The sequence below is a fragment of the Labeo rohita genome, unplaced genomic scaffold (assembly GCF_022985175.1).
Source record: "Labeo rohita strain BAU-BD-2019 unplaced genomic scaffold, IGBB_LRoh.1.0 scaffold_753, whole genome shotgun sequence".
In the NCBI taxonomy this organism is placed as follows: Eukaryota; Metazoa; Chordata; class Actinopteri; order Cypriniformes; family Cyprinidae; genus Labeo; species Labeo rohita.
This window is the reverse complement of record NW_026129693.1, coordinates 1,734-15,967: the sequence shown is the minus strand read 5'-3', so window position 1 is coordinate 15,967 and position 14,234 is coordinate 1,734. Positions and strand designations below refer to the sequence as shown.

The 14,234-nt window shown below is 36.9% G+C and overlaps 1 long non-coding RNA gene across 1 annotated transcript; it reads right to left on the bottom strand.

Moving 5' to 3' along the window:
• Positions 1 to 5,790: 5,790 nt before the first annotated feature.
• Positions 5,791 to 12,805, bottom strand: LOC127161849 (uncharacterized). Its single transcript, XR_007827191.1, has 7 exons — positions 12,767 to 12,805; positions 12,601 to 12,676; positions 12,380 to 12,487; positions 12,148 to 12,290; positions 7,664 to 7,732; positions 7,014 to 7,094; positions 5,791 to 6,167 (listed from the first exon to the last, which is right to left on the bottom strand). It is a non-coding gene; the product is annotated as an uncharacterized LOC127161849 (long non-coding RNA).
• Between the last annotated feature and the right edge of the window lie 1,429 nt (positions 12,806 to 14,234).

The following is a 14,234-nucleotide window of genomic DNA, read 5'->3' as shown; positions in this document are numbered from 1 at the left end:
TGGGATCTTTCCATGTGTGAGTATCCCCTGATCGAACTAATTAATCTCATCCTTATTCTCATCCTATTTAAATGGTTCTAATTTCAAAGTCAAAGAAATAAAGGCGTGCCCCCTGAGGGCCCTCCAGAGCCCACTCCCATCTGCCATGGCTTCCCAAACTGCCTGCTCCGCCAAGGCCTCCCGAACTGCCTGCTTCACCATGGCTTCCTGAACTGCCTGCTCTGCCATGGCCTCCTGAACTGCCTGCCCCACCATGGCCTCCCAAACTGCCTGCCCCACCATGGTCCCCCGAGCTCCCTGATCCGCCAAGGCATCCCAAACTGCCTGCTCCACCATGGCTTCCCGAACTGCCTGCTCCGCCATGGCCTCCCAAACTGTCTGCTTCGCCATGGCCCCCCCGAGCTCCCTGACCTGCCATGGCCCCCCAAGCACCCTGACCCGACATGGCTCTCCGAGCTCCCTGATCCGCCTGTTCCAGTCCTGCAGTAGCCTCCAGGGGGCCTGCACCCCCTCCCCGGTGGATCTATTATGGCGTGGTATGCGCTTTCCAGGAGGGGGGTGTAATGTCAGGGTTATGTTTAGTTTTTTTCTTGCGTTCATTGAGTTTTCAGTTGGCCTGTTCCCCTGTGACCTAGTTTTCCTTTGTTTCCTGATTGTTATTTTGTTCACCTATGTTTATTAATTAACTTGTTAGTTCCTTTGATTGCTCCCCTTCTTAAACTCTCAGTTCTCCAGTAGTCTTCGTCCATTCTTAGTCATTATTAGTTTTGTGTACTCCCTGTCAGCCTGTCTTTTCAGTTATTATTAAAATTACATTGTTTAAAACTTCATTCTCCAACTGTTGAAGACAGTCTTTACAGACACTGTGACTAAATGATAAAATAACAGGATTCTTGAAGATTTCACAACAAACAGGACAAGAAAGCTCTTCTACAGACAGTGAATCCATTTCCACTGTTCGAGCTCCAGCAATATAAACTTTCCTTTCACTTTCTGAAGTGAATAACCAAGAGAATCACAAAGATCTGTTCATAAACAAACGGCTCAAATTTATCTTTGGTTCAAATTTATCTTTGTTCTTCACTGATTCTTTGGTAAAGAATGAAGAGAGAATGACAAAAAGGAAAAATAAAGAGCATTATTCTTCTACTAAGGTTTATTGATGGTTGGCAAACAACTTTTTGGTGCATTACTGCCACCATCTGGTATGGAGTGCGGACCAGAATGTTGTATATATGCATTGATAAATACATAAATAAATAAACTATATCCTTCCACTTATTTTGGTTTCTCTAAGATACTGAAACAATATATTATAACACATATAATAAGGGGTGGTGCCTCGAAATAATGGCACATAGTCTTAGAGTTTGTGCTCAACTAATTGAGGCCCAGGTCAGGAAGCAGACAGACTGGTTTAGCCAACCATCTGCTATAGCCGCCTCACATCATCGAAATCAGATAATTCTCAGCACACAGAGACTCTTTCACCTAGATATCATGCTATAGAGAACTATAGTACGATACTAAAGAGAAAATAAAAAAAAATGGCCAAACCAATTAAAGAGTAACAATGGTGCTTAATATTACATTATTCAGAGAAACAAGTATTAATGATACATCTCCTGTGCACCATACAGATTTCATTAAAGAATTAGCTGATTTTCTATCTGTGTTAGTGCTCGCTGCATATAAAGTGTTAATAGTGGGTGAGTTTCACATCAATGTTGATAATGAAAACGATGCACTAGGATCAGCATTTATAGACATTCTGAACTCTATTGGGGTTAGACAACATGTGTCAGGACCCACTCATTATCGAAATCATACTCTAGATTTAATACTGTCACATGGAATTGATGTTAATGGCGTTGAAATTCTGCAGCAAGGTGATATCTTGGATCATTATTTAGTCTCGTGTATACTCCATGTAACTGAAACTGTAAATTCAACTCCTTATTACAAGTATGGTAGAACCATTCACTTCTACTGCGTTGTAAGTAATCTTCCTGACTTATGTGAATTCCTTCAGCATAACCAATAGCCCAGAAAAACTTGATGATGTAACATAAACTATTGACTCTCTCTTGTCTAGCACTTTAGATACGGCCGCTCCTTTATGCTTAAGGAAGATGAAGGAAAACAGTCCAACCCTGTGGTATAACGAGCACACTCGTGCCTTAAAGAGAGCAGCCCGGAAAATGAAGCACAGCTGGAGGAAAACAAAACTAGAGGTTTGTTGTATGCATGTTTATGCATGTCTACAAATCTTTTCAGTTCATTCCTAAATTGTGCAAACTCAGCTTCCATAGGAATGGATTAAAAATGCTTGTGTCCCGCGTTCTGCTCCACTCCAGATCATGCATTTTTTTAATCTACAGCATCGCGAGGATGCGCTGCACCTGTTTGGAAAAAAAGGCGGCCGAGGCGCAAAAGCGTAATCAGTGTAATGAAAGATAGGGCCTCATAGCGGGGATAGAGAGATGTCGCTGCGTGGTATAGCAATTTAATTTCTGTTTATTTAAATGGTCATCGGGGGCCCCCTTAAAATGCGGGGCCCCAGGCATTTGCCTGCCTTGCCTGCCCCATTGCTACGCCTCAATGTGTGTGTGATGGATGGGTCAGATGCAGAGCACAAATTCCAAGTATGGGTCACCATATTTGACCACTCAGCCACATTCAGTACAAAGTCCTGTATGAAAGACAAACACACCACAACACAAAAAGCACATTGCATCCAAAAGAGAACCACAGACAAGACCAAGAACATTTTTATGGTGAGTATAGGTGTCACATCCCTGTGGACTGTTTTTGTGTTTTTCCCCCTTGTATGCCCTTATTTGGTCTTTCCTGTTCCGTCTCTAATTATTACGTCACTGTTTAATCGATTACACCTGTCCTTGTCTGATTTGTCTGTGTATTTAAGGTTGGTTGTGTTCACAGTTTGGTGGTCGGTTATTAACAGTGTTGGGGCTAGTTACTCAAAAAAGTAATATATTACATATTACATATTACTCTCAAAAATAGTAATGCCTTACTTTACTTTATTACTCCCTGGAGAAAGTAACTAGTTATATTACTAGTTATATTACTAGTTACATTTTTTTTCTTAATTACTCTATAATTGCCTGAGATGCATCAGATGGAGGGAGAAGATACAAAGGAGGAGTGTTCTTTAGGGTCTTTATTACGCCAACAACTGGATATGTTTTTGGTCGATCGGATCACAAGTGGACAATGGAGACACAGTCGTTTACATCTGGCGTTTTAATCCATCTCTTCTGTCCACTTTCGACCACTTCTGACCACATTCCTGCATTTACATACATTACAAACTCAACTGACAGGCGTCTCTCCTGTATGACTTCATGTGATTCTCTTCAGACATTAGAACTGTACATGAATTATGAGCTTCTAGAACGTTTGACCTCCTAACTGAAGATCTTTTTTACAAATATAAACAAAAACAGTATAAATAAAAATAGTCTAAACAAAAGAATAGCTGTATTAAGTGCAAACAATAGTGCAGCCATAATCAAAGTAGGCTAGGCTACTCTCTCAATGTTCAAAGTGCAAATAGAGACCAATTTTTTTAAGCCTGATACAGAGCTATAGACAACTACACAACCTATTATAGGATACATACAAATAACAACATATATATGTTATGTAGCCTAATTTGCGCGCACTGTGGAACCGCTCTCTAAAAGCGCGTATTAAAATTGCTTTTGAAGGCGTGTGCGCGTTTAACTTTCGGTTTCGTTTTAAGGATCGTGCGAATTCTCAGCGGCGCTGCGCGTGCTTTCTACAATACGAGACATTAATTTAACAAACGAATTTGAAAGTGAGGGGGACACAAACGGGATTTTGAAAAGTGGATGTGGTCAAAAGTGGACAAGCTGAAAACGTTTTACACCCCTATTTACACCTGTACTTAGCATTGTCCACTTGTGATCAGATCGACGCATCAGAAAACGCATGTTAATACCAGGTGAAACAGGGCCTCTAATTCTTGCACAGTACCTCTCTCTGGTCAGTGTCAGTAATCTCAAATCCAAATCCAAAAAACAAAAAAGCAGGTGTTCTCAAGTCCAAACTTATTTAATATAATCGCAACATTTTGCCGTCATATAATCGCACAGGCTGACATTGCGATTGCGATACGATTAATTGTGCAGCGCTACTGGGAACCTTCCTCTGAAAAAGAGCTTGCCGTTGTTGACGCTTCCATTTTTCCCCATCTGTCTTTGCGGGTGCCGCTCTGCTGCCGGCTGCCGGGTGTCGACCATTCGGTGATGGTAAATGATACCTCGTGCCAAACCCAGACCAATCACTGTTCCATTCACGCCCCCACCCCTTCCCTTCTGTTCTCTGTGTTGTGTGCCTTGTGTGTGATGAAGGTGCTACTGGCAAATGTAACGCAAGTAACTAGCTCGGGAAAACTGTAATAATATTACCATTTTCAGACGAGTAATGCCTTACACTACTAGTTACTGAAAAAAGTAATATTATTACAGTAACGCGTTACTTTGTAACGCGTTACACCCAACACTGGTTATTAACGTCAGTTCAGTCGTTGTTGTTAATGTCGCTCCAGTTCTGTCATAGTCTGTTTGCGTCTGTTTACGTTGGATACCCTGCTGTTCCTGTCCGTTCCTGCTCCTTTTGTGGATTGTTTAATAAATGTGTATGTTTTGGACCTCCTCGTCATCACTCCTCATTCCCCGCACAACCACGCTGTGACAATAGGTCTCACATGTTTGTGTAGACATACAGTCGTTATTTTACATTTACATGTACATTTATTCATTTAGCAGACGCTTTTATCCAAAGCGACTTACAGGTGGGGAATACATCAAGTCAAGTAGTGTCGAAAGAGATGGTAGAGATTTTGATAATATAAGATTATATAAGACTGTTGTTCTCATTTTTATAAGATTACTTATTAACAAATTGATGCAGACTAACACTTTCAACTCAAGAAAGTGTAAGAATTTTGAGTTTCAGTCTCAGTTGTTTCACGCAAACATTTTTACTGTTTTACACCAGATTTAAAAAAACATCTACGAAAAATAAAAAGAACATACTGTACTTAAGTTACTGATTACAGGTCTGTTCCACTATGGCATTGCCGTGAAGAAGCTTTTAAAGCAAACATTTTTTATTTTATTTTTTTTTTTTAAAGAGTATTTTAATCATATTTTTTTAAATTGGTAATTACTAAGCTATGAACTCTCTGTCGCAGCGACGTCCCAAATAACGTACCAGCAACGTAACTTTGTGATTCCCATATTTGTCGTGGCGACGTTACAGTGTTACGTTGGTGGGACGTGACAAGTACGTCCTAACGACTAACCTAGTACGTCCTAACAACCAAACTACCACGTTCCTTATATTTTACATTTTTACTTCTCACCTTTAGTCTGGTCCAGAGGATGTGCTCGTACCACCTTTAAATCGGTATATAAATGACAAACTCATAAACATTTTCTACTATAAAAAATAAAACACTTAATTCTAATGTTTTTTTAATTGTTATAGGAGATTTTAGTAAATATATTCAATACATACATGCAAACCATTACAAAAACATTACATTCTAAACATTAAATGAGCAAAAACAGTGCATTCATTTATTAATCAGCATTTATTCAGTGTTATTTCTACAAACACTAAGCCAATACATTTTGAACATTACACCTATTCTTTAACCATGCAAAGTGTTACCAAGTCATGAGCACAGATAACTGAACACATCAATACATAAATCATGTAAATTTTACTGAATTCTTTTAATTTTACTGAAAAGTTTCTCATTACTGATGGGTATAGTTAATTTTATCTGTAAAAATGATCAATAATTATCAATACTCATTGGCAACTCCCTATAATCTGGTACAAAAAAAGACACTGATAAAAAGAAAACAATTCAGTAGTGACCTCTTTATTACTTTAAGTTAATTTGTTTCCTGAGTGTCCTGTGTATGAAACACTTGCTACAAACATCTGATGGTGATGTGCTTCAATACTGCTTCACTATCAAAAGCAAAACCTAAACAATATTGTCATTACCAAAGGACCAAAGTACCCGAGTACTCTGATGTCAAACATGTTCTTCCTCCTCTTCGCCATCCTGAGCCTGTACTGCCAATATCATTCTCTGGCACCTGAAAGGGAGGATCACCCTGTTAATGTTGCTAATGTATGTACACAATCAGTCAAAAAACTGCAGTCTTTGTGTTTCAATGTTTTTCGATAGAAGTCTATTCGAGTCTATTTAATCAAACTTACAGTACAAAACTGTAATATTGTAAAATATTATTTTTAACTTAAAATGTTTTCTGTTGTTTTTCAAATACACTTTAAAATGTATTTCATTCCTGTGAGGCAAAGCTGAATTTTTCAGTAGCCTTAACTCCAGTCTTCAGTGTCACATGATCACTCATATGATGAATTGATGCTCAAGAAAGATTTCTGATTATCAATGTTGAAAACAGTTGTGCTACTTAATATTTCTGTGTAAATTGTGGTTTTTCAGAATTATTTTATGAATACAAAAACAAACAAAACAAAACAAAAAAGCTTATTTTAAAAAAAAATCTTTTGTAACATTATAAATGTATTTACAATCACTTTTGATCAATTAAATGCATCCTTGCTATTAATGTCTTCCCAAAGAAAAGAAAATCTTAGTGACTCCAACCTTTTGAACTGTAGTGTACACAAAAAAAAAATGTAGTATAATAACTGTAATAACTTTAATAAAATAACTGTTTTTAACAACACCGATAATAATCAGAAATGTTTCTTGAGCAGCAAATCAGCATATTAAAATGATTTTGAACACTTACAACTGGAGTAATGATGCTGAAAATTCAGCTTTGATCACAGAAATGATTGAAATGATTTACATTTTAAGATTAATTTCAAAGTTTGACCAACAGTATACATTACTACATTTAAATGAAAACACATCTTGTAATAAACAATGCACACATTCTCAAAGAACTTACGTTCTGATGATTACTGCCTTCCCTCACGGCTGCCTTCTTCAGTGGTTCCCAGACTTCCTCATTTTCACCTTTCCTTTGAATCTACACAAAAAAACAAAACAAAACAAAAAAAAAACAGAGAATTTAATAAGTCACCCCAGACTTTTTTTTAAGGTGGACACAAACTGTCAAGGTGCCTTTTGAAATCTTAAGTGGTTCTCCAGCTTCTAAAGGAAAGGCAGAACCTGGGCCTTATTCACAGAGAATTTTATCTTACCACTATGTGTCCTAGCTCTTAACAGAACTCTTAAGAGTCTACAATATCTAAAAAGAGGGTTCAGTCAATGCATAGACCAGGGATCCTCAAATCTGGCCCATGAGATCCACTTTCCTGCAGAGTTTAGCTCTAACCCTAATCAAACACATCTGAGCATGCCAATCAATGTCTTCAGGATCATTACAAAATCACAGGCAGGTGAGTTTGATCAGGGTTGGAGCTAAACTCTGCAGTGGATTGTCCTTCCTGGGTAAGATTTGAGGAACCCTGGCATAGACTTTCTTTTTTGTTAAATTTCCACACTGTGCATGGGTTGGAGCTCTTAATACTGAACTCTCAAAGTGCACCAGATAGACAAATTTAACTTTAAACTGTACAGTACATTATTTCTTACACAAGGCCATGGCCCCAGATCCCCCAGGCAGACCAAGGTCCAGCTATCCTCCATAGTCTCAAAAAAATCCTGTGGGAAACACAGCAAAATGATTTTGTGTATGATTTAGGCATGGGGAGAGTAGGGCTGCACAATAAATTGCATGTAATTATCATGCGCGTATAGTCAGTAAAGCCAGTTTCTTTGATTAGTAGTAAATTTCCATCAAGTGCATTCAGCTGGAACGGCAATTTATACATGGAGTCGTAAATCACTCACAAGCTACGCAAAATTGTGCTCATAATCGCAGATGAATCGCATTTGATTATGAGCGTGATTCTGCGTAGCTTGTCAGTCATTTACGACTCTGTGTATTAATTGCTGCTCCAGCTGAATGCATGTGATGGTGATTTACTACTAATCAGAGAACCAGCTTTATTGACTAATTCGCCTGACAATCGCATGCGCTTTATCGTGCAGCCCTAGGGGAAAGCCTTTACAATGGTCAAATTCAGGCCAACTACAATTTTTAATTTTTTTTTTTAAACATGTTTAAAAATGACCAGGAGCTCGGGAGGTGCAATACGATATAAGTGCAATATAAAAAAACTAAATAAATAAATAAATAAATAAAGTTTAAGTGCATGTACTATACTTAAAGGAGAAAAGTCATCATGAGGTATATGTGTTTGTATACATATTTGTACGGAATGTCATAAGAAATTATGTTTTTTTTAAATTATGACCCAGTCTTTGCAAAGTGAACAAGCAAAGAAGATCAAATACCCATAACAAAAAAGGTAAAACAGCAATATAGGACGATTTTGAAGTTAAGGGAGAACATGAGATGGGAGTTTTTCGACATACCCTAACTGTTATGTACCGAAAAAAGAGTTTGGCAGAGCAAGACAAGACGAGCATTTGACATTAAAAAGTATATAAATTGTATTATTTTTATGAAAATAACTGATCGTTTCACTAGATAAGACCCTTCTTCCTCGGCCGAGGTTGTTTACAACCGCATTTGGGATCGTTAACAAACTCGGGGCACCATAAAAGTCTACTATATGAAGAAAAATGCTGAATTGAATCCTCAAAAAACATAATTTCTTTATGACTGAAGTAAGAAAGACATGAACATCTTGGATGACACGGGGGTGAGTACTAGGGATGCAGCGATACCACTTTTTTTCAGTACTCGACCGATACCGATGGTTTTATTTTTGGTACTTGCCGATTCTGAGTACCGATATCAATGTTTTTTAATTTACCAGTAAATTTATGAAATATTGGGTACAAAAACTAAAAGAATATGTAAAATGTTAGTTGGTTAACTTCATTTATCAAATAGATACAGTCAAACCAAAATGTATTCAGACATCTTTTCTCACATTATCAGACAACATTTCTCTGCAAAATGGAACTTATTTTTGATCCCAAGTGATCAATTTTACTGTATGAAATTTTTTGGGGGGTATAATATGTCACACTTTTACTTTATTTTGCTGATTTACATAAATGAACTATAGTGCCCTGCACATTAATTAAAAAAATAAATAAATAAAAATTATACTAGTGTCTGAATAATTTTTGATTTGACTGTATATCTTTCAGTTATGTCTACACTTAGTTTTTGCTTAACACTTACACCTAAGTTTTCGTTACTTTCACTGTTCATTTTTTGCTCTATGGTACATCATCTTTAATTTATTAGCATTAGAGCTGCTCCATTGCAGCAGCTACTGTAATCATGCGTTTTGTTGTAATAATGCAGGGAACTACTTGTCATAAATCTCCTAACAGTGATATTTTCTCCAATAAAGTTGTGTATGCTTTATAGTGAATGCCCCTATAAATTTTATATTTCCCAATTAGTCTTAATCCAAATTATGCGTGTGCTAAGTGAGCGAACATCAATAAAGATCACGCAACAGAATTGCGCTCCCCCGCCCCCCTCTCTCTTTTCCTCTCTTTAGATAACTTGCGCATTGTTTTACTTACTTGTTTTTGACATATCTGACAGAACTACAAACTTCTGAGTAATGTCTGTGAGAAAACGATATTAAAGCGCATATTGCAGGTTAAAAATGTTTTCCAAATAAACATATATCCTTGTATGAAAACACCATATGAATCGTTAATGCAGGATTTGAAAATGTTTTACAAGACGCAAGGACACAAATTTAGAAGAAAAAGTGACGATTTCCTTGACAGTTCTCAAAAAGCGCTTTTTTTTTAACATCGCGTCATATGACGTCACGAGAGGGAGTCGTTTGCCGCGGTCTATTGGTTTTCACTAGGAGCGGTCTTGAGTCAGTGTGTTTTCTGTAGTTATTTCTTTATTTAATTTGATTATCGTCATGGTAAATTATAAAAAATGTGTTTTTGGAGGTTGCCCAAACTCCAACCTGTACATCGGACATCGAGTCCACAGGTTTGCAAACAAGAAAAAGGACGGCGCTATCTTTCATGCCTGCGTGCGTTTGTGCAGGCGAAGAGACGGGCCTTTACTAATGCATTTGCTTAGAAAAACGCGGTGGTGTGTAGCGTTCAGTTTACGCCGGAGGATTATTGTCCCGGCGATATGATGGAGTTCAACATGGGATGCCGAAGCAGGCTCAGAGCTGGTGCGGTTCGTTCGGTGCACACAGCGCCTTCATCGGGTCTGTTGTCAGCCTGTGGTTCGTCTGGATCTGGCGAAAAAAACGTGAACTGTGCACCGTAAGTCTTGTTTTTTTCATTATTGTTAGTAGTAGTATTCTTATAAAATGTATTAACTACCAAATCAGTGAACATAATTATTTAATGATGAGACGCAACGAGATATGTATAAGTTGTTGTAAAGCACCGCGGCTAGCTTGCAAGTATTAGCAATATAATAAAACTGTGTAAAAACGTTACCATTTGAGAAGGCATAACTGGTAAATTAATCTCAGTTTGTTAATATTGTAACCATCAGGTGTTGGTAATTTATTCTCATGTGGTGTGTTTATAAGGCTTTGGGAAACATTGCAAGACATGACGGTGTGTGAAGATCTGAAGCAGTGCAGGCCAGCTGTTATTAACCACCTCTGGACTTTAGCTTCCACTCCTAATGGAGATGCAGATGTGATGGAGGCCAAGTGGAAAAGCATGGTCAGCAATGAATGATAGTGGAATACTGCAGGTCACCAAAGGCTCTACGAGAACACAACACTTTCTTGTCTTCCACTACACTGATCCCTGTTCCAGATCCCTCCAGAGGATCAACAAGATGAAGCTGTTGGCGTGTATCTAGCACAGCATACAAAATTTAACATGTTAACAACACATTAGTGTGATACCCACACTGAAAGATAGTTAAATGTTTTTAAATGGGTCAGATGGTATATTTTTGTTTTAGTAGTATATGTTTGGTACATCTACATTTGTTATACGTGTGTGTGTGTGTATATTAACAGTTGCAATGTTGTGTTTTGAGTTAGGTATTAACGGTGCTATGAAACAATATTTATGATTTAGTGCTGTATAAATAAAACTGAGTTGAATTAACCATAAATGCAGATCTGCTTGATATATATGTGATGTGAACGTCATAAACCAGTTTTTATACAGTAAGACAATTTGTGATTGTGATTATTGTTTATTGATTGTCACCAAAATGGGGCCATTCAAAACCTTTATAAAGTCACTCTTCCTCTGTAAACTGTCTACTCATGACTGACACAACACATGAAGGTAAGGGTTTCTCACACAAGAATATAATGAAACAAACGTGTTTATCTCCCTCTCTCTTTTTCCTGCTTTGACGAGAAACCGCTATATCACGTAACGTTAGTGTCGGTTATTAACGAGTTTGGCGTGCTTGATTAACGATTATTAGTTTCTGTTACAGGTAAGTAGTATCAATACTCGTAGATGACCAATATTAGCTTTGCTTTAGCCTGATTACATATCGTTTGCTAATGTGTGTAACGTTATATCTAAGCTAACACTGGTCTCTTCCCTGTTCTCCTCACACCACAACTCAATTCGTCTCATCTGACCGTTGTTCTGTCTAATCCTGGGCTGTCCCTGCTCTCTTGGCCACATAGCAGACTCATAATTGTATGTGTGGTCCGTCATACGAGTGTAAATAAACATTTAACATTTCCTCCGCGTCCGAACGATCATTGTGATCCATTGTTTTTCTATTGTTTACATTGACCGCACTCCCTCTCGTTATGTCACTTCCGGTTTTGGCGATTTTCAGACGGAACTAAAATTCTCTCACAAAAACGACTCCAGAAGCCTTAATATCGTATTTTAAAGTATAGTTTCAAGAAAATCTAGTTCCTACATTATTTTTCTATTTATCAACTCAATGGGGTCGCTAACCTGGAATATGCACTTTAACTCGTCAAGCTCGTACAGTACCACATACCGGTATCGGTGCACCCCTAATTTTTGATCTGGATGTAGACTTCTCCTTTAAGTGATATCTATCTAGTTATGAGTAAATTGTGAAATTCAACCCTGTGGATTACCTGCCTCTCCTCCTGAGCATTTTGTCGTGTGGGTCCAGGAAGGCTTCTTGTATGTCTGGATATCGATGCGCAACTCTTTCAACCATGAGAAATGCAGTTCCAGTGTGTCTTCACATCTAGGGCAACACAATGGTCAGGCAGGCCTGAAATATAAACATATAAGCCACTAAAATCAATTTAAATCTATAGTTGTGCCTGAGTTTCACTGAAACAATGAGGTTTAGTTTGTCACCCAGGATTTGCTGATTCCTATGAAAAAGTTTTCATGATGGATTATCTCTTGATCCTGGATCCTTGCAGCCATTCATTTGGAGATGGTTTGGATGATATGCAGTTATTTCTAAAGAGGAAAGAATCAACATTACAAAAACACCAATAGCAGCATTGCTGGTCCTGTAGCTTATATCAGTTTTTCAGTACTGAACAAGTCAGGAGCCAAATCAGTAACCTTACCTGTTCTCGATAATCATCCCTACTCATAATCATAATAGTTGTCGGCTTGGTGCTGCCCAGACTATCTCTCCACCTGCTGACAAAAATGTTAGTTTTACAACAATGAATAAAATATTCAGTCTAGTAGGTAGTAACAAATGAGAATCTTTTCTTACAAGCAACTCACTGAATCATTGCCTGGTTCATTGGCAGTCAGGACCTAAAGAAAATTAACCACTTGTTTATTAAAAAAAAAATTAACCACTTGTTTATTAAAAGATTTGTTAAAACGAACGTATCAGATCTATTTGTGAATGAAAGGTAACGTTAACTAGCATAAAAAGCAAGCATGTAAAAAACACTTTTAACACCAATAGTGAGCAAACGTGATCTCGCATCGGTCTAATTAAACGTTTAAACAGTAGTTTATATTCAAGCTTACAATATGGCTAGCATGAGCAACGTAAAGCACTGCGGTCACGCCAGCCGCGTCTTGAAAATACACGGTCAGGCCAGCCGCACTTTTTTTTCATTGCGCATCTAATCGCGTACTTACGGTATGGGTGCTGAGAGCGGTCAAAATGGATGTAAAGATGCTGTCAGAACGGCGTTTTCTTTATGCTTTTAGCTGATATTTTCAGTAGATTGATGTTCACGAATATTACTGCATAAAATCTAATTTAACCCTTAAAAGACCGTAAAGCAACACCAGAATAGTTGCTTATTGCTATTTTCCATCAGAATGTAAAAAATAGTAGTACAATTACAGATTTTTTTTTAACATTGATTTGAATTAATCTGAATACATTACATATATATATATATATATATATATATATATATATATATATATTTCTGTATCAAAGCTGATTTTTTTAGGTTCAATAGTCCAGTCAAATGATCCTTCTGAAATAATTACTAATATTCTAATTTGCTGCTCAGAAAACATTTATTAATATTATTATGTTGAAAAGACAGGAGTACAATTTTTCAGGTTTCTTTGATGAATAGAAGTTCAGAAGAACAGCATTTATCTAAAGTAGAAATCTTTTATCTAAAAGCATTTATTAGCATTTATCTCAAATAGTAATCTTTTGTATTAATAAATGTCTTTAGCATCACTTGTGATCAATTTAAAGCATCCTTGTCAAATAAAAGTATTAATTTCCATAATGTATTTCCAAAAAAAAAAAAAAGAAAGAAAGAAACATTTCTTTTTTAGAAATACTGATCTTTGGATTTTCTATTCATCAATGAATCCTGAAAAAATGTACTCAACTGTTTTAAATAATAATAACAGCAGCAACAACAACAATATATTCTACATTATTAACACCAATATATATATATATATATATATATAATTATAATACATTGTTTCTTGAGCAGCAAATCAGCATATTAGAATGATTTCTGAAGTATCATGTGACACTGAAGACTGAAGTAATGATGCTTAAAATTTAGCTTTGATCAAAGTAATAAATTACATTTTAAAATACATTCAAATACAAAACAGTTATTTTAAATAGTAAAAAACAATTCACAACATTGCTGCTTTTGCTGTATGTTGGACTCTTTTCTTTATAGGTTTGCTAATTCTTTCCCTTGATTCCTGTTCACTGTCACCCTGACTATTACTGTATTAATTTCCAAGT